The sequence below is a fragment of the Benincasa hispida genome, chromosome 5 (genome assembly GCF_027475165.1).
Source record: "Benincasa hispida cultivar pf3 chromosome 5, pf3_genome.v1.1, whole genome shotgun sequence".
Classification (NCBI taxonomy): Eukaryota; Viridiplantae; Streptophyta; class Magnoliopsida; order Cucurbitales; family Cucurbitaceae; genus Benincasa; species Benincasa hispida.
The window spans coordinates 48,880,794-48,904,595 of NC_143482.1; positions in this window are offsets into that span (position 1 = coordinate 48,880,794).

Here is a 23,802-nt window from a genome sequence, read left to right on the forward strand (position 1 = left end):
CTTGACGCCACTCAAGTGGTCAACCATCAAACTCACTATTTTGGTCATATAGATATTTTGTTCTACTACACTAATGGTTAAGGATCCTGGTGTTTTGTAAAATAAACTTTTGTATGATTTTGATATTAATTCATAAATTTTAGATGTGTTCTTTTGAAATTTTTACCAAAATGCATCCCATGATAGAAAATCTAAGTATGCATGTCGTAGCGGTCGGACCTTATTATGTAAGGATCTGGTCGTTACAGTGTTGACCTATGCAAACACTATCCGTAGGAAGACACAAGCAAAGGTGTCTCGAGGTTGAACATAGATCTCACAGTGTGAACTATTTAGGGAGAAACGTAAAAAGGAAATTTAAGTATCATATATATTATTTTCCTCCTACTAACTATTTTATAAATAAGGGTTCATTTCATAGGTAAATTAGGCTAATAAATTTATCAAAGTGATTTGTTAATGTTGCCCAATGTAACAATTACTTTGGATAGTTTAACAACATTGATTTATGTTCATTAAACATTTTAATAAACATTAATCGCTCATTGCATGCTTGTAACAAATCAATGTAATTCAACTTTTAGATCAGTTCCCAGGTAGGGGTGTTCCATTTCCATCAGCTTAAATACCCCAGCCTAGATAGAAACATCCTAAGACAAAGGTCCCTTGTAGATACATTTGTTATAAATTTAATCTTATATTTACTCAAATTTAATCCTATTAAAAGGGAATTAGAAGATTAATATTAGAGAAATATTTTACATAGGTCTAAGTGAAATTATTTTTATAATATTTAAAATTAAATTTAAACTATATTTGCATGCAGCTCTTGATTATAGATATTTTAATTTCATTTAACTTATAACTATTATAGAGTTCAATCAAACAATTAAGACGTAAGCCATGCATCTAATGACATACATAAAAATATAACAATGATATTTCTAAAGTAATGTCATGCTTCATTCATTTTCATTTTCATTATATAACATAACATTTATATTATCAAATAAAGAAAATAAATAATACACTCATCACATAATATAACACCTATATTATACATCATACACATATAACATTTATAAAAAGTATGATACATGGACATGTTACTATGCATGTAATCATATAATACAACTCTTATTTTAAATATGATGCATGGGCATGTTTAACTTGATCATGTAACTATATAATATAACTTTTATATTAAAATGATGCATGATTTTATGTTTATCCTATGGTGGGATTTATACTATATGGTATACAATATAACATATAAATAATTAAAATCATACATCATATGTATAATTAAATAAATAGTAATATTGAACCGAAATTGGCATCCTAAACATCAATGAGATTAATATAATATTTGTATTAATTTAATTAATGAAAATATAATAAATAATTAATTATTACAAATTAATAATTAAAAAATAAAAAAACTACAAAGAAACTATCAGAGAGGCTCAAACCCACAATCTAAAAGTTTCTTGATGCGCACGCAAACCATCTAGAGCATCACAACACTTAAATTCTAACATTGCGACACTGGCTTTTATGTTGCATCACCAACTAAATTGCATTTAAAACTTATGTTAAACAGGACACATTTACATGTTACTATATTTTATTGAAATTTATGATCAATTACATTCTTGACATTATCACTCTATATGAAATTTATATGGGACCTAATGTATATGTGTATATCACATGGAACATTAAAATTAAAACTTTAATCTTCTCCTTCCCACACAGTTATTGACAGCATGAAATTGATGCAAGTCCCACAAATCTAAGTTACATTAAATTGATGTACTTAGATAGATTTTATTGTGTATGAAATTGATGTATACCCACAGATTCATAGTTCAATGTATATGAAATTGATGTATATTAAGTTGATGTATATGAAATTGATGCACATCCAGGTAAAAGGAAATAGAGTGGATGATAGAAAAGTAAAGTTTTAGGTCTCGCTAGTTAAGCAAATTCAGCACATTGGTATGTGTTTGCATAGCCTGACCCCAATAGTTGGGTTACTTACTGAGTATTTTATATACTCATTCTTTCATATAATATTTTCTTCAAGTAAAGGAAAGAACGTATCAGGCGAATGATCAGGAGATCTGTTGACTATGCCATGGGACTATAGGCAATGCTTCCATTCAATGTTAATTTTTTAAGAAAATTTAAATTTTTATTTGTGTACTGATGGGTTAATAACATGCATTGAATTGATAAGACTTATGTGGTTTAACGTTTTTTTTTTTTTTTTTGTCGAACATAAGTGTAAATTCAACCAAAGTCCTAGTGGATCTAGGATCGAATGCAGGAATTGCTTGCAAATGTACAATGAAACTAAAAATATGATCGTAGTGCAAATTGAAATGTTCAAAATGAGTGAATGAGCTATTTAAATCTAAATATTATGTGATGAAAATTATGTCTAAATGAAACATTATGAGTTGAATGACAGATATATGATGAAAGGGTTTAGAAAAATTTTCAGTAACACTTCCTAAACAACTAAGTGGATTATGCGATCAAGAGATGCACTCAATGTTACGTCCAACACTTCTCAGTGTATCTAGCCACATTATTATATTTCTAAGATGCATGCGATGAACGCAATGTGCAGAGGATATACTTATTTCTAAGAAATATCTCCTCTTGTTTTGTGATATCCAAATCTAAGGTCTTTCAAACTTATGTTAAACTTACTTAGAACAATCTATAAGCATGCATAAAACAAGTTGATCGCATGATTCTTTTGTTGTTTAGTAGTGTCAGCTACACACTTCTCAACCCATTTGACAATTTAGTTACGCATGATATATATGACAAAGATGGTCAAAAGATAAGATGAACATGTATTCATATTGTAGAGTTTGAAATTGGCAATACAGAAAGTACAATGCAAATATAGAAAGAAAAATAAAGGAGTATAGAATCAAACCGTGGTCTGCAATGCCTTGCTCCCCACGGCTTCTTTGATGTCTACTTCACTTAGAACATTAAACAGTGGTATCCTTCTTCCTCTCTCAAAGGAATCCTAAGCACTAGGGAATTTCTATGGAAAAACAGAAAGGTTTTTTAGCAGAGCTTCCTCTAAGAATTTTTTCTTCTCCTACTATTATGTCTGCATGAAAATTGCATGCGTATTTATAAGCGTTCGAGGATTCATTTCTTCTTCTTCTTCTTCTTCTTCTTCTTCTTCTTCTTCTTCTTCTTTCTATCTTTCCCATGATTGCACTAATGGGGTGCATTAAATTCCATATCCTATCACGCCGTCTGCAACATGTCAGGGATTCATTGAATCTTCAACAAAGTTCTCTTGCTATCTACCAATGCAGTCTGTTATTTGACTCTTACCGCCCATGTCATGTCATGCCTCATCGCTTATACCCATGCGATCATCTGCTTTTCTGGTAGTTCTTGCTTCATTACGCCAGTGAGTACTTGGCTTATGCGATCGTACATTCATCTTCTTGTGTTGAAGAGTATTATGCACAAAGATAGTAATATCAGTCCAAAATTTAGATATGTTAGATATTGAGAGTGTATGACGCATACTCCATTTTTTTCATATAAATTCTTTGGTAAAGAATATCGAAGCTTCATGCATTTTTCTTATTTTTTTACATAAAAGAGATACAATAACTTGTATTTCTACAAGTTATCAAGAATAATAGTTTTAGATTTAAATATTTAATTCTATTTATTAATTTATCTATTTACTTATTGATTTAATAATGTATTTATTCTTTTTGGGTTCCTGAACTAAACTTGGAATATTTATTTATTTAGATTTTTTTAGTCTAAATGGTCAACTAACTTTGGTTTTAAAATTGCATGCATGGTAGTAATGACCCCTGTCTGAGATCTCAAAAAGTTGTGTCGTTACAACTGACATCTCGCCCTCGTCTTTCTTTTTATCTTTTTCATCTATATTCTTCTAATATACAGCTGTTGAGGTCATTTCATTCTTAAACATAATACTTGTTCAGCCTTTCTCATGATTCTGTTCTTAGTCACTAGGCATTTTTGGTCCTTCATATTCTAGTCAACTTATGAGTGTGATAGCTTGAAATATTCTTTTCTATTTTGTTTCGAAGTTTTTGTGCTACGAAGCAAAGTCCTTGGAGGTTTTCTCTAGATTTCCTTCGCCAATTGTCCAACTTGCATCTCTTAGTTACAAAGAGATGCTTCATTTCTGGCCATATACTCCTTTAGTAAATCTACCATCGTAGGACTCTTTTCAAGGGGAGGTGTTGGAGGCTACACTCATGGCTGTTGTCGCGGTGCTTGAGGGAATCTTGATAGAGTTGTTCTTGTAAGTTGCTAAGATATACTTGCACTGCTGTTAAACTTTGCCCAAGCAAAATCCGGGTGTTATCTCCATCATGGGTTGTAAGTATCTGAATAAGGATCCCAATGCTCTTGTACCTTGTGGTAACCTACATAACATAACAAATAGAATACATAAATTCACTAGATAAATGATTAGCATTACAAAATTCACAAGTTTGAGTTTGAGATTTCGCTTAGACAGCTGCCACTTTTTGTGGTCCCATCATAAAATTTCGACTCATATTTTTTGTGGCTGTCAACTGTTAGTTTTTGGACGCAAGTGTATCCACTTCTTGTATTTCAGCTACAGTTTTTGTGATTGAAGTGTGTTTTTCCTCTCCCAAATTCTGGTTATTGTTTGCAATCATATCCATAATTTCTTAAACTTCATTTACGAACTTTCGAGTAAGGATCCTCCTACAGATGCATTTATCATTATCTTTGAAACTTTGTTCAACTCATTATGAAATTTCTCCATCACGATGCATGCTGGAAGTCCGTGATGCGGGCCAACTTCTTGAATCTAACCCATGCTCCATCAATAGATTCAAATGGAGATTACCTATATGCAATGATGTCTCCTTTATATTTTGCATTCTTGTTAGGTGTAAAATATTTTCCTAGAATATTTCCACAAGGTCATCTTATGTGGTAATGGAGTTGGGGTAATGAGTCGAGCCACGCTTTTGCATCTCCATGCAAAGAATAGTAAAATAGCTTAAGTCATAATGCATCTTCAGAAACACTATTAACTTTAAAAGAACAAAAGATTCTCATAATAAGCTTTAGATGTTTATGGGGGTCTTCGTTGGATAACCCAGCAAATTGACCAAATGAGTTCAACATTTGAAACATATGAGGTTTCATTTCAAAAGTGGGCACATCAATTGGTGGATCTAAATTGCCAGTGTCCAAGGTTTGAAATATAAGAGTTGCATAGTCTCTGATGGCACTGTCTCTATCCTTTGCAATGAAGATAGGATTCTTGGGGTTAGGTTGTTGTGGTGGTTGTTGGTCGTCATTCTGTTGTACCCCATTCGTGGTAGGCTTTGGAGGATCATCTTCAGGCGGGTGGTCCATATGAATTTGTTGCATGAATGTGACTTTAGCAAGACTTTCCTGTGCACTTAACTCCTTCTGCTCCCGACACTTTCGACTTTGTTCTTGTCTCTAATGGCGGAAGGTTCTTTCTATTTTAGGCCACCATGCAGATAAACCCTCTAATCGGTGGGGCCTTTGAAGGTGACAACCAAATACACAAAAAATGATTCTAGTTTTAGTTAACGTTTCTAAATTAAAGTGACTACGTGCTCATGATATGGGAAACTCAAAGAGGGACATAGATAGATCGTACTTCAAGATATTAATCTCCTATTTCCACTATAAGTCATTCCACATTTATATTCAAGTCTCATCATGGAAAATCAACATTAACAACAAAAAACAAAGAACAAATCCAAATATTCTCCATTCACAAACAAAAATTTTAACTTTTTCAAAATTCCACGAAAAATCAACATGCATATCATTAATAAAATCATATTAGCATGCATAGTAGGATAAAAAAAAAACACAAAAATACAAATGTCTTCCCCACCCCAAACTTAAATATATGCATTGTCCTCAATGCATGAGAAAGATAGAAATACAAACCTAGGAGTGTAGGGAGTCCATCAAATAGGCTTTAGGATTGGGCACTTTTTTTTTTGTGTTGGACAAAGATACTAAAAAAAAAATTAAAAGCTACGAGTGACTCTCTAGTTTAAAAAAACAACTAAAGCAAAAAATAAAATAAATAAATAAAGCAGTATAAATATTAGATTGTCTCTCAATAAGCGTTTAGTTTAATGTCTTCTAGCTAGACGGGATTTATCAATCATGTCAGATTCCAATGGGGTTTGGTCATGTCAATCCTAGAACATCCTGGAACAAAAACTGTTCGCCCACACTACCATTGAAATATGGACTTGTGTACCTTAACCAGTACATCCTCTATAATGGCATAAGGATAATCATATGATCAATCGACTAATTGCAAGGAAATCGATTAATTAAATGAAGCTCGTGAATTTAGCACGTCATAAAGGATAAAAAATTTGGAACAAAATCTTTGCCAAAATTAGTAGATTTTTCAAATAAAGAAAGCCAACATTGCAATGCAAGTCTAGAGTTTTCGTAGTGTTGCACAACACTACTTGTAGAATTGCAACACTGCCTTCTCAAGTGCTACTATTGACTTTGAGCATATATCTCCACTTCGCATCGTAGTGTTATAACGCTACAACCAGTGTTGCAATGCTCCCCCGCCCTTTGGTTTATTAGCATTTATCCTCTTTTTTCTTCACTCCCTTTGATCCATTGCTCGATTTTGACTCCTTTAAGCCTAATTTAGTCCTTTTTGGCTTATTTTGAATGTAGTTCACTTTTCGATCATAAATCATGGAAATCACTAGCAAACACGTCAAATCTAATAAAAACACAGTAAATACCATCCTAAATCTAAGGTAAATAACATACATTTTATGTGTATTTCAGCATTCTAGAACTATTTGATAGAATATGGAATAGTATCTCGACTCTTAGCACCTGGTACACATAAACAAAATAGTGAATCATAAAGGAGGAATAGAACCCTGTTAGATATGGTTCGGTCGATGATGAGTTATACTTCTCTACCTAACTTGCTATGGGGTTATGTAGTGGAGACTATGGCCTATCTTTTGAACTAAGTTCCATCAAAAAGTGTTTTTGAAACACCTTTTGAATTATGGAGAGGTCATAAAAGTAGTTTATGACATCTTAAGATTTGGGGATGTCCGACTCATATGCTAGTGGCTAAACCAAAGAAATTGGAACCACGTTTGAAGTTATGCTTTATTTGTAGGCTACTCAAAAGAAACAAGAGACAATCCCTTTTATGATCCAAAAGAGAATAAAGTGTTTGTATCGACAAATGTTACTTTTTTGGAGAAAGACCACATTAGAGAATATAAACCAAGAAGCAAAATCATATTGAATGAGCTTTCCAACGAAACTCCTGCATCTTCAACAAGAGTTGTTGAAGAACCTAACACTTCAACAAGGGATGTTGATGTTGCTTCATCTAGTCAAACACATCCTTCTCGAGTGCAAGGCAACTTCGACGTAGTGGGAAGGTTTTTTCCAACTTGCCTGCTTTTTCGATTTAATAGAAACTCAAGTCATCATACCAGATGATGACGTCAATACATTGACCTATAACCAGGCAATGGATGATGCAGACAAAGATGAATAGATTAAAGTCATGAATCTTGGGATGAAGTCCATGTACTTCAACCAAGTTTGGGATCTTGTAACTAAACATGATGGGATAAAATCTCTAGTTGTAAATGTATCTACAAGAGGAAAAAGGTGTAGATGGAAAGGTGCAAACTTTTAAAGCTAGACTGGTGGTAATGGGTTATACCTAGGTTGTGGGAGTGGATTATGATGAAACCTTCTCACCTGTTCTCATGTTAAAGTCTATCCATATTCTATTGTCTATTACCACATATTATGACTATGAAATATGGAAAATGGACGTCAAAACTGCCTTTTTCAATGGTAATTTTGATGAGAATATCCACATGAAACAATCAGAGGGATCTATTGCCAAGGTCAAAAGCAAAAAGTTTGCAAGCTTAACCAGTCCATTTATGGATTGAAGCAAGCATCTTTATCTTTGAATATAAGATTTGATATAGCGATCAAATCTTATGCATTTGACAAGAATATTAATAAGCCTTGTATATACAAGAAAATCATCAGTAGTTTAGTAGCTTTTTTAGAATTATATGTGGATGATATCCTACTCATTGGGAATGATGTAGGCTTATTGTCAGATGTTAAAAAAATGGTTGGTTACTCAATTTCAAATGAAAGATATGAGTGAAGCACAGTTTGTTCTAGTGATCCAGATCCTTAGGGATCGTAAGAACAAAACCCTAGCCTTGTCTCAAGCATCATACATCGACAAAATGCGTATCAGATATTCGATGTAGAATTCCAAGAATGGTTTATTAGCTTTCAAACATGGAATAATCTTGTCTAAGGAACGATGTCCTATGTGATAGAGTAAACATACATAATACAGAAACAAATAGAATCATTAAGTACTCTAATTCTATTAATTTTAGTAACAAGCATGCAAACTCATTGTTTCCAACAGTAGGATTTCAGTTTGAATACCTTTGATGATTTCCATTTGTTCCTTACAATCTTCATGAAATTGACCTTCTATTCTTGTAGTAGACCACCAAAAACATCTTCTATACTAATGTCGGCCTTGGATTGAGTGATGGAACTCCAATTGAGAGAGAATTTAGATTCGTTTGGACGGTTTGACAAAAAGCTGGTTTTTCAGTAGAAATTTTCTCAAAATCTCAAATGCATGCTATCAATTCTCATGAATTTATAGGTATTTAATCAAATTAAACATGCATAAACTATTTGACACCTCAAATAGCACAAAACTAATGGGCTGGGTGTTTAATTTTAGATAAATCCATTTTGGATTTGATTTGTGGGAAAAATCTAGTAATAATCAAATTTTCATATTCAATTTTATTTTATTTTACTCTTTAACTTAATTAAATTAAATGAAATGTAAATTCAATTTTTGAAATTGAAATTTAAAATTTAAAATTGATTTAATTAAATAATTAACTAAACAAATTTAATTGATTAAATAATAATAATTTATTATAAAATATTAAATTGATAAAAACACCTAATTTAAACATGAATCCCTATTCCTATAATCAATATTTAAATCATTATTTAAATATATTGAACTCTCCAAATATGTTTTAATTTAAATAATTTTAAACGTTAATTATATCGAATATAATTATCCAAACCCTAATTTGATTTCAACATTTCAAATTCACTTAATATTCTAATCTAAGGTTTAATCTTTTTACGAGCTAGTAAAGAGACCTAATGAACCTACAAATCATGTATTCTAACGATTTGAAATTAATTGACTAAACTCTTTAAATTGAATTAATCAATATTCGTTAACTATCGAGATATACCACTATAGCTCAGTAGTTGCGCTCTCCTCACTGTAGATATATTTTTGTCCACTTCATTTAACCATAATCAGTAAGTTGATCCTTCACAGGTCGTTCATCTTTACAGCTAGGTCAAGAATCCCGTTTTACCTCTGTAATACATCGTATTCCTTAAGTCTTCATTGATCCTCTATTGAACAATTGATTTATGGTCCCACCAACCAATTCCCTCTCTGTCATTAGAGGGCAAAGTCCATTTGTTCAAGACCATGAGTCAGTACTTAAGAGGACAATCTATCTGTTAACCTTAAGACAGATAGGAGTGAATTCCTTCTTGTAAAACTATACCCTAGCTATCTATCTAGTCTTACCCCTAAAATGGGAGGTTATTGAGCGGTAATGTTGAACCATTCTCATCTACGCATATTAAAGGATAATCCCGAATAAAAAGGAATTCATAGTTAGCTCAGGATTAAGAATGAATTACCTTAGGTCATCAATTTGAAACAGTCTATTTTAACAGTAAATGGTTGTTATAAAGAAAAGTGACTATTTCGTGGTTTGGTCTTATGCAAACGTCTTTTGTATAGGACGGCTTCACTCGCATATTTCCACATGAACAACTTTGGGATCACATCGTTGGTATCAATATACAAAGTGGGCCGCATCCATATTGTCCCTAGGATAAGGTGCCCAACCTCGTCCATATACTTATTGACTTTTTTGGCTATATACTAAAACTTGATCCTCTTTTATGTGTCTACATAAAGTTTAAGTATTCATGTTATAGTCATGGGTTTATTTATTGGGTTTATAAATAAATGCACTTCAATAACACTCTATTGATTGAAGTCTCAATAATACCTTTATTGTGAATAGAATATGTTTAATGTTTACAAACTGCGGGTTTCAAAGGATATGAGTCATCTTGTCTAGGGCAAGTGGGAATATTATGGGATATAGAGAATGTCCTAGTTTATTGTCTTGTACTTTATTTTGTATGTACTGTACACCTCACTCGCTTTAGAACAAGTGGGAGATTGTCGGATTTAGTGTCCTAAATATCATGGATCTTGGTCAGTATTTTATTTGAATGATTAAGATCCCATATTACTTCCAGTTGATCTAAACAAGATTATATTACCTAATTAATGTTTTAATCCCCATAATAATCTTGTCTAGTATCAGTACTTAGGACCCCATAACTCCCTTACAGTTATGCAGGAGAGTGGAGAGTGGGTGTGAGGGGGTTATTTTTCCCTCATGATGGATTCTACCTTTTAATGCAGAAATACAGAAAAACCCACCAGGGTGTGGTTCTCATCTCTCTACTCTCTCAAACCTTTTCTCAAAACTTCTTTATTGTCCCTACCAATTTTGATCCTATCAGGAGACATAGTAGGGATTCTATCAATTTTTATAAATATTATATTATCTTTTAAAATTTTATGCCAAATCTTTCAGCCCAAAGATGAAAGCAACAAATTTAGTACGATTTTAGAGATATAAAGAATCTCGGTGTATCTCGGGTAAAATTAATTATGAGAATCTATATATTTGGGTTTTCTCATTGAAAACTTGAGCCGATTAACACCAAGATTCTTTATATTTTCTCAAATCTAAATTTTTATTTGTAAATTTTGATCTTTTACAAAATTTAAAAATCACTTGCACTTAAAATCCATATGAAAAATCATAATTGAAAATTTATTTGAAAATTTGAAATTTCATATAATTATGGAAACAAATAATTAGGGTAAAGATTTGAAAAATTATATAAATTTTGACATAAGATTTAGTAAAAATAATTGAATTTGGAGATAATTGGAAAGATATATGATTTGGTATAAGATTTAGAAACATTACATAATATTTGGAAAAATTAGTAGAACCTTGGTGTTAATATTGCCGGAAATTTCTTCGTGTTAATATTGTCCAAGATTTCACTGAGAAGGTCCAAAATAACTGATAAGTTAGAAAAATTTAATTTTTTAATTAAATATCGATAGTCGATCTCGCTCGAGATGGACTGAAAAAAATTAGTTTAACGAGTTTTCAAAAAATGTACTAGTTTTGAAAAGTGAAAACTTGATATTGTTATTTCTGACAATTATCCTAGATATTTTGTAGGTTGATTCACATATTTATGATAACTCTTTACTCCTTATATTCATAGCCCTTCAATTGAATTCTCAATATATACATATAATTAATTGAATATATATTTTTGGTTAAAATATCATTAGTCGATATATTTTGATGTTTGTTCAATTTTACTCTTACTAGTTTATTACTGTGTGTGATGCACTAGTTATATAAATTTTTTAAATATAAAATCTTTTTATAGAAGTTATATGTGATTTTATTAAATATTGTTCATTATGTTGTTCACTTTTTGAAGTATTATAATATTTTTAATCACAATTTAGTAGATACAAATCTTAAATCTAAAACCTAATCAAAATATTATTCCCACACAAATTAAAATATGGTAAAAACCTTAAATAAACGCATCTATTTTAATTTTAGTAAAAATAAAGATTTAGTACGAAATTCACAAATTTATCTATTCTGTTTTAGAGACTTGTATGCATCTTCCAAACTATAATTCATTTTAATTTTTTGATAATTTGTTTTAAAAATTTATTTTATTAACCTCAATCTATGTCTATCTTGGAATTACAAGAATATAGTCTTTTTTCAACGCCTAAAATCGTCCGGATATAGCTAAAAACACGTCGGGATATCATCTATCGATGTCCATAAATAAATAACACCCACACATATATACATACACGCATACACAGACATATATATAAGAGAAACTCTTAGTTGAGATGTTTACTTCTATAGTAGTAAAAAATATTAAATAAAGATTTTAAAAAAAACCTAAAGAAATCTTCAATGAAGAAAGAAAAAAATTGAAAAAGATACGAACTCAACAAACAATGTGAGAATAATGGTGACAAAAAATACAATATATATATATAACCAAAACGTAAAAAAGGAAAATAAAAAAAGATACCTGATGCAGATTGAAGGTTTAATTTAGCTATTTATAGAATAAATTTAGATTTGAAATCTTAATTTGATTTAGTTTTTTTTTATTATTTTTAATTTTTAGATAACTTGATTTTATCTTTCAATTTAGAAAAAATCGGGAAAACCAAGTTTGATAAATTTTTTGATAAAAGAATAAATAAAACCAAATTTTGAAGTCAAATCCACGTGAAATGAAATCCACGTCGAGGTTTAATTTAGCTATTTACATAATAAATTTAGATTTCAAATCATGATTTGTTTCGATTTTTTTATTTTCAATTTTTAGATAACATGTTTTTTATTTTAAATATAGAAAAGTATGAAAACCCAAATTTGATAGATTTTTTATTAAAAAATCAAATACAAACCACATTTGAAACCAAATCAATGATAAAGTAAAGTATTTAAAATTGATTTAGTTGTCAAATGACGCAAGATAACCTTATAACCATCATTTAAAAGGGGCAAAAACGGAAAACAATTTATTCTCTCTCGTAGTCCCTTTTAGATAGTATAGATAATTTTAATGTTTAATTTTTATCAAAATTGGTTAAATAACAATTAATATTTTCATGCAAGAAAATACAACATATGAATTTATATGTTTTCAAATTTAAATTGAAAATGCTAATAGACAATAATAAAATATTAAAAATATTAATTATAAATTACTAGCAGACACTAAATTTGAATTCTATGGAAAATATTAATTTATACACATAAACTTTGAAGGTTGTATCAATTAAAACCATGAACATATAATTATATCAATTTAATCTCTAAACATTCATAAGTGTATTAATTTATACCCTCCTCGTGTAACAATCCGAGTTCAGGAGGGTACATGAATGAAATGACATCACATTCAGATGATAGAGATCCTAAGGACATGGAAGTATGGTTAAGAAGGATTTAAAATAACTAAAAGTTACTATCTATACCAACAAGGTATACCTTCCTTTTTCGTAGCTCAATCGTAGGAACTCTAAAATTAAGCGTACTTAGCTATGAGAGCACAAAAGGATAATGTGTCAGGTTGACGGGAATGTAGGAGAATGTTGGAGCAAATAAGGTGTCAAATTTGGATTCAGAATCTAGATCTGAATCATGGGTCTAGGCCATTACACCTCAAATTTCGATCAATAAATATCATGTGAAACTAAAAATTTGATTTAATTAAACTCCTAGCATTTCATAAGTCAATCAATAAAGCATGGGCTAGTGAAGTTGCTAAGAGGGCTAGATGCTTTAAAATGTCCCAAGAAGAGAATCCAGGAGGTGTGGGCTCTGGTGATTTTAGTGAGGTAAGGGAGAAAATTTTGCCTTTGAGAGGAAGAGATGGAATATGGGAGAAAACTTTTTTTCACTAAGAGCACACAACCTCTTTTTCTTCCAACTTGTTTGTAGGAAGAAGACAATCAAAATTAGAAAACTAATTTTCCACCTACGTGAAAGTGGAAAGAAAAGAAGGGGAGGGAGTTCCCTCCCATTAATTAATTTAATATAATTAAATAATATTAAATAATATATTTAATTAAATAAATAATTTTGATATATATTAATATGATAACTATCTTATCATACAATATAAATTAAACTATATGTTATATCAAAGATAACATATAACCTATCGTTTTAATATTGTATCATATACAATATAACCTATATTTTTTTTTCTCTCACTAGTGACACTTAATATAAATCACATTTATATTAAAAATAATATGACTCCAATTTACATAATTAATATTTGAATCATATTCAAATATTTATTTCCTCTCAACTAAACTTTATATTATAATGTATCAAATACATTATAACAATTATATCATATAATTAATTTAACTTAATTATATCATATATAATTAATTCCCTCAATTAATTTGAAAAATTCAAATTAATCCAAAAACTCATTCTCATTTAGTCCTATTGAGCTACCGAAGGGACCTCATAAACCTGTAGTTTGAAGCTCTAACTGTATGTGAATAATTAATTAAACTCTTTAACTAAATTATTCTAATTAAATTATTCACCATCCGTTAATTGTCGGGCACTCCATTAAAGACCGACAGCTGCACTCTTCATACTACAGATATATTGTTGTATCTATTGGAAATAACCAATCAACAGTACGATGACCTTTCATAAATTGCTCGTAAGTATAGTTGGGCCAAAATTATCGTTTTGCTCCTGAAGTTACATCTAACTCCTTAAGTACCACTGACCCATCTAATGAATAATAAATCATAGCCCAACTATGATCATACCCCTCTCGAGCCAAGAGAGGGTGTAGTACCACATTGTTCAACCCATAAAACAACCCTTAAGGGAGCAATTTATCTACTTGCCTCGACATTGGGGAAGAAGTGAATTTCATCTTGTGTAGCTATGTTCCCAACTCTCCAATCAGACGAATTCCCAAAATGGTAGGCTTGTTGAGTTGGCAATCTGACCACTCTCACCCATACAAATTAAAGGATCACCGTCATCGGTAGGAGTTCACAACTCACTCAAGATTCAGGTCATGTTACCTGTGGTCATCCTAGTGAAATGTAAGTCTTTATTATGAACGGCGTTATATAATAAGACTGAACATTTCCTGGTCCGATCTTATAAAATCTCCTTTTCATAGAATATCTCCGTTAACATGTCTCCAAATGAATGATCAGGATGAGATTATTTGTAGTGCTTTTCAACAATTGTAACACCTACAAAGCGGGCCATACTCGTAGTGTCACCAAGATAAGGTATCCAACCTTATCCATCTACTATAGACTATTTAGGTTATCGCTTAAAGATGACCCACCATATGTCTCTACATATATGTTTAAGCTACAAGATAACTCTAAATATTAGTTTATTGGTTTGTGATTAATGCAACTAATTTTAAAATAAAACATCAAATATTTTATTATATAAATAAAATGTTAGTACATTATAGTTACAAACTATAGGCAATAGAGTAAACTAACAAGCAACGAAAGAAATCAGAATCAATAATCACTCAAATTACACTTAATTCGAATTTAAAAGCATGCATCAAAACAGTTTTCTAAAGATGGTTTCAAGAATTCATTACCTATGATTAAAACCCTTCAAATTCTTGCCAAAATTCACAAATTGGATCTTCAAATTCATAGCAAACCACCACAAAGAGCTTCTCTACTATCCTCTAACTTGGACTGAGAGGTGAAGTCTTTGAATCAACTTAATTATGTGAAGGGAGAGGGAAGGGTTTTGAGAGAAAACCCAGAAAATCTGGAAAATTGCATGAATCAATCCAGTTTTAGATAATTGGAGTATTTATCAAACAAATTCATGCAGGCATTATCTAACCTTAAGCTACATGATTTAGTGGGCTTAGATGTAAAGAAATGGATTAATCCACCTTAATTAATCTTGAAAGTTGGAGAAATTAACTATGTATTAAAACAATTTTAATTTACTTTTTTATTTACAATTTTCATTTAATTTTCACAAAATTAAATTTAGATAAAACAAAAATTCTGAATTTAAATTTGAAAATGAAAAAGCTTTATTTGATAAATTAAGCAAATTTAATTAATTAATTAAATATTAATTTAATATCAAATATTAAATTAATTAAACACCTAATTGATACATGAATCTTGTTCATGTAATCCAATATTTAAATAAATATTTAAACATTATAATCTCTCTGATTACATTCAATTTCAATAAATGAAACGTTTAATTGTATCGAATATAATAAAACAAACCCTAAATTGACTTTAAACACTTCAAATTCAAAACAGAAGTTCAAAAGATAATCTCGAATAAACAGAACTTCATAGTTAACTCAAGATTAAGATCCAATTACCCTATGTCATCGAATTTAAAATAGTCAATTTTACTAATAAAGTATCGTTATAAAGAAAAAATGACTATTTCGAGGTTCAATTTTATGCAAACACATTGCATAGGATGCCCTCACTCACAAGTCTACACATGAATGATTTTGGGATTACATCATTTGTATCAGTATACAAAATGGGTTGTATCCAATAGTGTCACTAGGATGAGGTACCTAATCTCATCCATATACTTATAGACCATTTTGGCTATATACTAAAACTTAATCCTCTTTTATATCGCCATATAATATTAAAGTATTCATATTATAGTCATGGATTTGTTTACTGGATTTTTATAATAGAATGCAATATCGATAACAATTTATTGAATAAAATACTCAATAATACTTTTATTGATAGAATATGTTAACAATATTTATGAACTTTGATTTTTAGGACATTCCCAACAATCTCCCACTTGGACTAATACAAATATAATGTTTGACAATGTTGAGAAAAATATAGAGAAAATACAATAAACTAGGGCATCTATATACCATTGACATTCTTCCACTTGCCCTAGGTTATCATGCTCGTAGTCCTAGTCTAACCAGGTGGCCCTCAGACACTTACTCGAGAGACCTTTCGTAAATAGATCAACAATGTTATCTTTTGAGACTATTTTCGGGAATATCATGTCTCCTCAGTGTACTATCTCCCTAATGAGATGGTACTTTCTTTCGATGTGTTTTCCACATTTGTGAGTCCTCGGTTCCTTGGAATTGATAACAGCACCATTGTTGTCGCAATACAGGGTAATGGGCAGATGCATATTTAGAATTTTTTCCAAATCTAACAAGAACTTGCGTAACCACACTGCTTCTTTAGCTGCTTCGCATGCAGCTACATATTCTTCTTCCATCGTAGAGTCGGTTATACAACCTTGTTTGATGTTTTTTCAAACTATAACTCTTTCGTTAAGAGTGAAAACTGTTCTTGAAGTAAATTTCCTAGAATCTACATTAGTCTGAAAATTGGAATCGGTCTATCCTATAAGGATCATATCCTTAGGTCCATACACAAGCATATAGTTCCTCGTTCTCCGAAGATACTTGAGGATGTTCTTGATTGCAGTCCAATGACTGTGTCTAGGGTTAGATTGGAACCTGTTGACGATTCTAACTGCAAAGCATATGACAAGACGTGTATACAACATAGCATGCATCAGACTCCCAACTACCGATACATATGGAATTCTTTTCATTTCCTATACTTCTTGAGGCATCTTAGGACACTACTCCTTTGACAAATGAATTCTATGTATAAAAGGTAGAAAACCGTTTTTGGAATTTTGTATATCATATCTTGACAACATCTTCTCAATATAAGATGCTTGAGATAGTGCTAGGATTTTGTTCTTGCGATTCCGAAAAATTTGGATCCAAAGAACGTATTGAGCTTCTCCCAAATCCTTCATTTGGAATTCCCATACTAACCATCTATTTATGTCAGCAAGGAAACTTGTCTCATTCCCAATGAGCAAGATATCATCATCACAAAAGACCAGGAACTACAGTTTTCCTGACTATTTTCTTGTATACACAAGGTTTGTCAACATTATGTTCAAAGCCATAAGACTTGATCGCAGTGTCAAATCGTATATTCTAGGATCTAGAAGCTTGTTTTAACCCATAAATGGATCTTTTAAGCTTACAAATCTTTTGTTCACGACCCTGTTCAATAAACCCTTCTAGTTGAGACATCAAAATACTTTCATCAAGATGGTCATTCAAGAAAGTTGTCTTGACATCCATTTTCCATATTCCATAGTCATAAATATGTAGCAATGGATAAAAGTATTCTTATTGATTTTATCATGGCATCAGAAGAGAAGGTTTCTTCATAGTCAACCCTCTCCCTTTAAGTAAAACCTTTTTCCACAAGTTTGGCTTTATAGGTTTGCACCTTGCCAGTTTGGTCTTGCTTTCTCTTGTAGATCTATTTACAACCTATAGATTTAACCCCATGTGGTTGATCTACAAGTTCCCAGATAGAATTGAAGTACATTGACTCCATTTTCACATCCATGGCTTTCATCCACTATTCCTTATCAACATCATCCATTGCTTGTTTAAAGGTTAATAGATCCTCTAGGCCATCATCAGGTATGATGTTCTAAGCTTCTATTAAACCCATGTAGCATTCCAACTGATGAACAATCCTCCCACTATGTCAAGACATTCTCAACTCTTAAGAAGAATGTGATGGGACAACAACTATTGTTGATAGACCAGCTTGATCAACAACTTTTGTTGATCTTTCTGTAGTATCTTTGGTCATTTCATTCAATACTAGTTTACTACGAGGTTGATTATTCCTAATATGATCTTCTTCCAAGAATGTAACATTGGTCAATACAAATACTTTATCTTCTTGGGGATCATAGAATAATTCACCTTTTGTTCCTTTAAGGTATCCTACAAATAGGCATAATTTTGAATGTCGTTTCAATTTCTTAGGGTTTTGCACCAACACGTGTGTCAGGCATCCCCAGATTTTGAAGTAACATGATCTACTTTTATGTCCACTCATGCGGTGTTTCTGAAACACTTTTTGAGGGAACCATGTCTAGAATATGTACAACAATCTATATAGCATACCCCCAAAAGGATTGAGGTAACTGAGTAACTCATCATTGAATGAACCATGTCTAATAAAGTTCGATTTCTCCTTTCTGTAACACCATTTTGTTGTGGTGTTTCAGGTTTTGTGAGTTGGGATTGAATTCCATGATCTACTAAATAGTCCTAGAATTGTAAATCCATATACTCACCACCCCGGTCTGATCGAAGTGTTTTAATTCTTTTTTCTAATAAGGTTTCAACTTCTGTCTTAAATTCTCTGAACTTTTCAAGAGTTTGAGACTTGTGACTCATTAAGTAAATATAGCCATATCTTGAATAGTCATCAACAAAATTGACGAAATATTCATATCCTCTTCGAGCTTTGACATTCATCAGACCACAAAAGTCTGAATGTACAAGTTCTAGGGGTTCTTTGACACAAAAACCTTTTCCAGTAAAAAGATCTTTTAGTCATTTTTCCTTCGCAACATGATTCACACAGCGGTAGAATTATCTTCTAACTGATTTAGTAGACCGTTTTTTTGCTAATTTCTCAATTCTATTGAAATTTATGTGACCAAGTTTGAAGTGGCAGAAATAGGCATTAGAAGAAATTTTTCGTCTTTTATTTTGAGTTTCTGCCGTTTTAAACATCTCTATATTTAAAATGTCTTTTTCATCAATTGGTTTTAATACATACAAGTTATTCTCAAGTCTAGCAGAACAAATATGAACACTTCTTGAAAAAACAAACATTTCATTGATTTCGAAAGACATTTTATATATATTTTCTAGTCGAAAAGATATGGAGATCAAGTTTCTTTTCATTTTGGTACATAATATACATTCTTTAACAAAATGAAAGATTGTTTAAAATATAACTTGATGTCTTCTACTGCTTCAACTGAAATGACTTCTCATGTTCCCACTTTAAAAGTCATTTCATTTTCTGAGAGTTGAGTCCAAGAACTAGTCTTCTGTAGAAAAGTGCAAACATGGTTAGCAGTGTCTGAATCTAATATCCAGGTTAAGTGAGAATTTTGCACTAACCATGTTTCAATTACAAGTAAATCTGATTTACCTTGAATTTCCTCTTCTGCTCTCTTTTCAGCCAGATATTTCGGGCAGTTGCGTTTTCGATATCTGTCTTTTCCACAATTGAAACATTTTCCTTTGGGAGCCTTGGTTTTCTTAACAGCATGTTTCTTCTTCCCTTTTTCTCTTTTCTTCATTTGGATACTTTCATCTTTAAAAGAGGAAGGGACAGACTTCTTTTAGTCTGAAAGCTTTGTTTTTTAAGATGATCCCTTCAGAAATTTTTTCTGTAAAACAACGTTTACTTCACTTTCTTTTAATTTCATCATCGACTGGTAAGTCTGGAGTTCGTTAAATAGAGTAGTCAAGTTGTAATTAATCTTATTCATTACAACATTAGTTCAGAAGGTCAAGAAGCTCTTCGAAAGACACTCCAAGATCATACTAACTTGACTAGTCTCATCTATGATAGCGTCGTGAGCTTCTGCAATGTTAAAATGGACCATCATGTCTAGGACATGCTCCTAATATTGGTCCCATCTTTCATGTGTGAGTTATAAACATTCTTTTTAACCTCATGTTGTACTGAAGATGACGGTTTTTCGAACATCTCTTGCAACGATGCCATGATTTCACGGGTAGTGGACATAGCTTCATGTTTCTTATTGAGCCCATTAGATATGCTCACCAAGATGTAGACTCTCGCCTTCTTGTTAGTCCTTATCCATCTATCATAAACTTCCTATACATTTTAGTTAGTATTTGAATAGGGAAGAGGAGAACATTCCTCTTTAAAATAAACCTCAAGTCGTCAATCACTAAAATTATGTTTATGTTCGATTTCTAGTTAGAGTAACCTTCTCCATTGAATTTATTAGAAATAAGAAGTTGTATAATCGAGTTCGAAATTGTTGAAAAATAAATAAATTCTATTAAACTTATGCATCTAAATCCAATTTTAGCAAAAGTAATAAAGTACCCATATTTCGTTATTTATTTGCAACGATCTTGACCAAATACTATATCTAGAATAACTCTTATTCCTATAGTTGTTTGGTTACCGTTTTCGGTCAAGAACTAACATTTAGTAACTCTTGTATGTGTGACCCACCATTTTCAGATCTTATAGAACGGTATGAACATGCCCTAGAATTAGAAGATAATGTTCAAGATGGAACTATAAAACCCTATTCGTTTCTGAAGCTTAGGTTGTGCTAAATTCTATGTTACAACCCTCCGAAGCGATCGTCGCAATTAACGACTAGCTAGTATCGCCTAAAAATAACAACAGGTGCAACATTAGATTCTCATGGTTCAAACTAATGGAGGAGACCGTAGGATAAGTTTACACATTTCCTTCACCCACTTACTATGAACTACTTCCCCCATTCACCTTGTTATTGACCCATGCAAACACTTTCCAAATGGAGCAGACGCGATAAAAGCGACACGAAGCTGAGCATGGATCTCACGGTGTTAACTCTTGCAAAATTATATATTGTATATATTGTTAATCTCTCACTGAAGTATTCTAAATAATTGGGTTTTCTTTTACATAGGTATATTCCGGCTAATTTTAAACAACCTAAGTTTATATAGTTTTATCCAAGTATAACATTTATATTTGAATTTAAACCTACAATGTCTAGATGTTAAACAAATTTTGAACCTCACGTTGATCACACAAGCTCATAAAACCGGTTAACAACACTCAACATTTTAGTCATAATCCTTAGGTAGAAGGTAACGTAGGAGGTGTTACGTAAACCGTCAACTTAAATACCTCCAGCCTTAGACAAGATTATGAACCGACTGAGTTTGTAACTGTATTTTATAAGATAACAACCTATTTTAACTATTAAAACAAGTTGCTAACTGTGAACCCCAAATCCCACTTTTACACTTAAGTGTGTTTTCTTATTTAAATTGTCTTTATTTTCTACTTAATTGTGTGTCCCTATTTAAATTTGTATAAATAAGTTGAGTAGGTTGATGAGAAAGTTAATGTGAAATGGTGAAGAAGGAATGGGGATTTGAAAAGAAAAATATGGACATTGAGTTTGGGGAAATTTGGGAAATTTTGGCTAAGTATAGAAAATTTATGTGAAATGCGTGTTGTGCACAAAGCACTGGAATGCAAGTGACTAGTGGCACAATCGTGTAGAAATTGCACGGAGATGAACAATGTTCGCAGTAACTAAGAGTGAGATCGTTGAGAGTAAGATCAATGAGATCGTTGAGAGCGAGATCAGCGAGATCGAGACCAGCGAAATTGGAGAGAAAACGGGAGAGAGCGAGATTGGATAGAAGATGAGAGAGAGCAAGACCAGTGAGAAAGTGGGAGAGAGCGAGAGTAGAGAGAGCGAGATTTTGAGCTAGAAAGTTGGAGAGAGCGAGATTTTGAGCGAGAAAGGGGGAGAGAGCGAGACCAGCGAGAAAGTGGGAGAGAGAGCGACACTGTCGAGAGTGGAGAGAGCGACACTGCCGAGAGCGGAAAGAGTGAGAGCGCCTATGCATTAGCCTTGCTTTGTCTGATTCGAACGTCACGCCCATGCCTCGCCTATGCATTGAACGGCCGAGCAAGCTTCTGGGCGATGTATTTGGACGCGTTGGGGTGGATTATGCATTTAAATTTTGAATACAAACAAAGCTTGAAGACGTAAGAGAAAACGACAATTAAAATCTAGGTGTCCGATTAAGAGAAATTCTTAAACCCTAAGAAATTATGTTGGATGCATTTGGGAAGAACACATTGAATCAAGGAGAAGTCAGCTTACGTTGATAAAGGGAGGATTAAACATTTGGCCATGCAACCAAGTAGGTGCTGTCAATCCCACGAGCAATTTGAACGCCTATAAATAGGGAGTTGGGATTTCATTTTCAAATCACACAAAAATCATAAATTTCGTAGAGAAAGTAGAGGGCAGTGAGGGTTCAAAGGAATATGTCAACTTTGGACGAGGATATCTTCCAATCTACTCATTCGTTTAGAGTGATTCCAAAGCCATTTGAAAGCTCTGGAAGTCTAGTTTTCAGAGTAGGGCTGCCACAGAAAAGGCTCAAAGGAACTGGGCTGGAGGTTGAGAAGAAGGCAGTCTTGAAGATTTTGAGATTACGGTCAAACCACGAGAAATTCTGAGCTGAATGTTTAGGGTAAGATTCCTAAGACATTTTAGAATAAGTTTGTAGAAGGAAGTATTTCCAAATAAGGTTCAGAACTATGAGTAATCTAAGTTGTAAGTTGAATCTGGATTCTAGGGGTGAAAAAGGGACCCGAGGAGCTACTAGAGTGAAAAGTTCCTAAGAATTCGAGGTGAGTGGCTAAAATGTTTTCGAACTAAAATTTTTTTAAGCTGTTTTGGATTACAATATTTACAGAAAGCATATTTGCGAAAATATTCTCATGCCTACTAGTTTTATAAAGTGGTTTCCAAGCAAGTTTGAATTGTGATTTGAACGCATGCATGTTGTTGAAAAACTATTTACATATGTTGATTTTATCCAGCATGCATCATCATCTTTAAAACCATGTTGTATATGTGTTATACTGTACATGCTTTAAAGAGAAAAGTTGTTTATAAATAATTTTGGTAAAATGCGATGCCGAAGTACAAGGAGAAGGCATCCACCCAACTAGATACTGAAGTACAAGGAGAAGGTATCTATTGGTACTGAAGTACATTTAAGAAGGTACTAAGCCAATGGGATATTGAAGTACGTTGGAGAAGGTATCCTAGTAGCTCGATACTGAAGTACAAGGAGAAGGTATCTGAGCAGTAGTACCTAATGTGACCACAGGTGAATAAAGTCAGAGATTGAGCAAAAGGGTTCTCTCTAGACTAGTAGTTGGTGTTGGGATTATTTTACCAGTTATACAGTACTTTGATTTTAGAAATGATT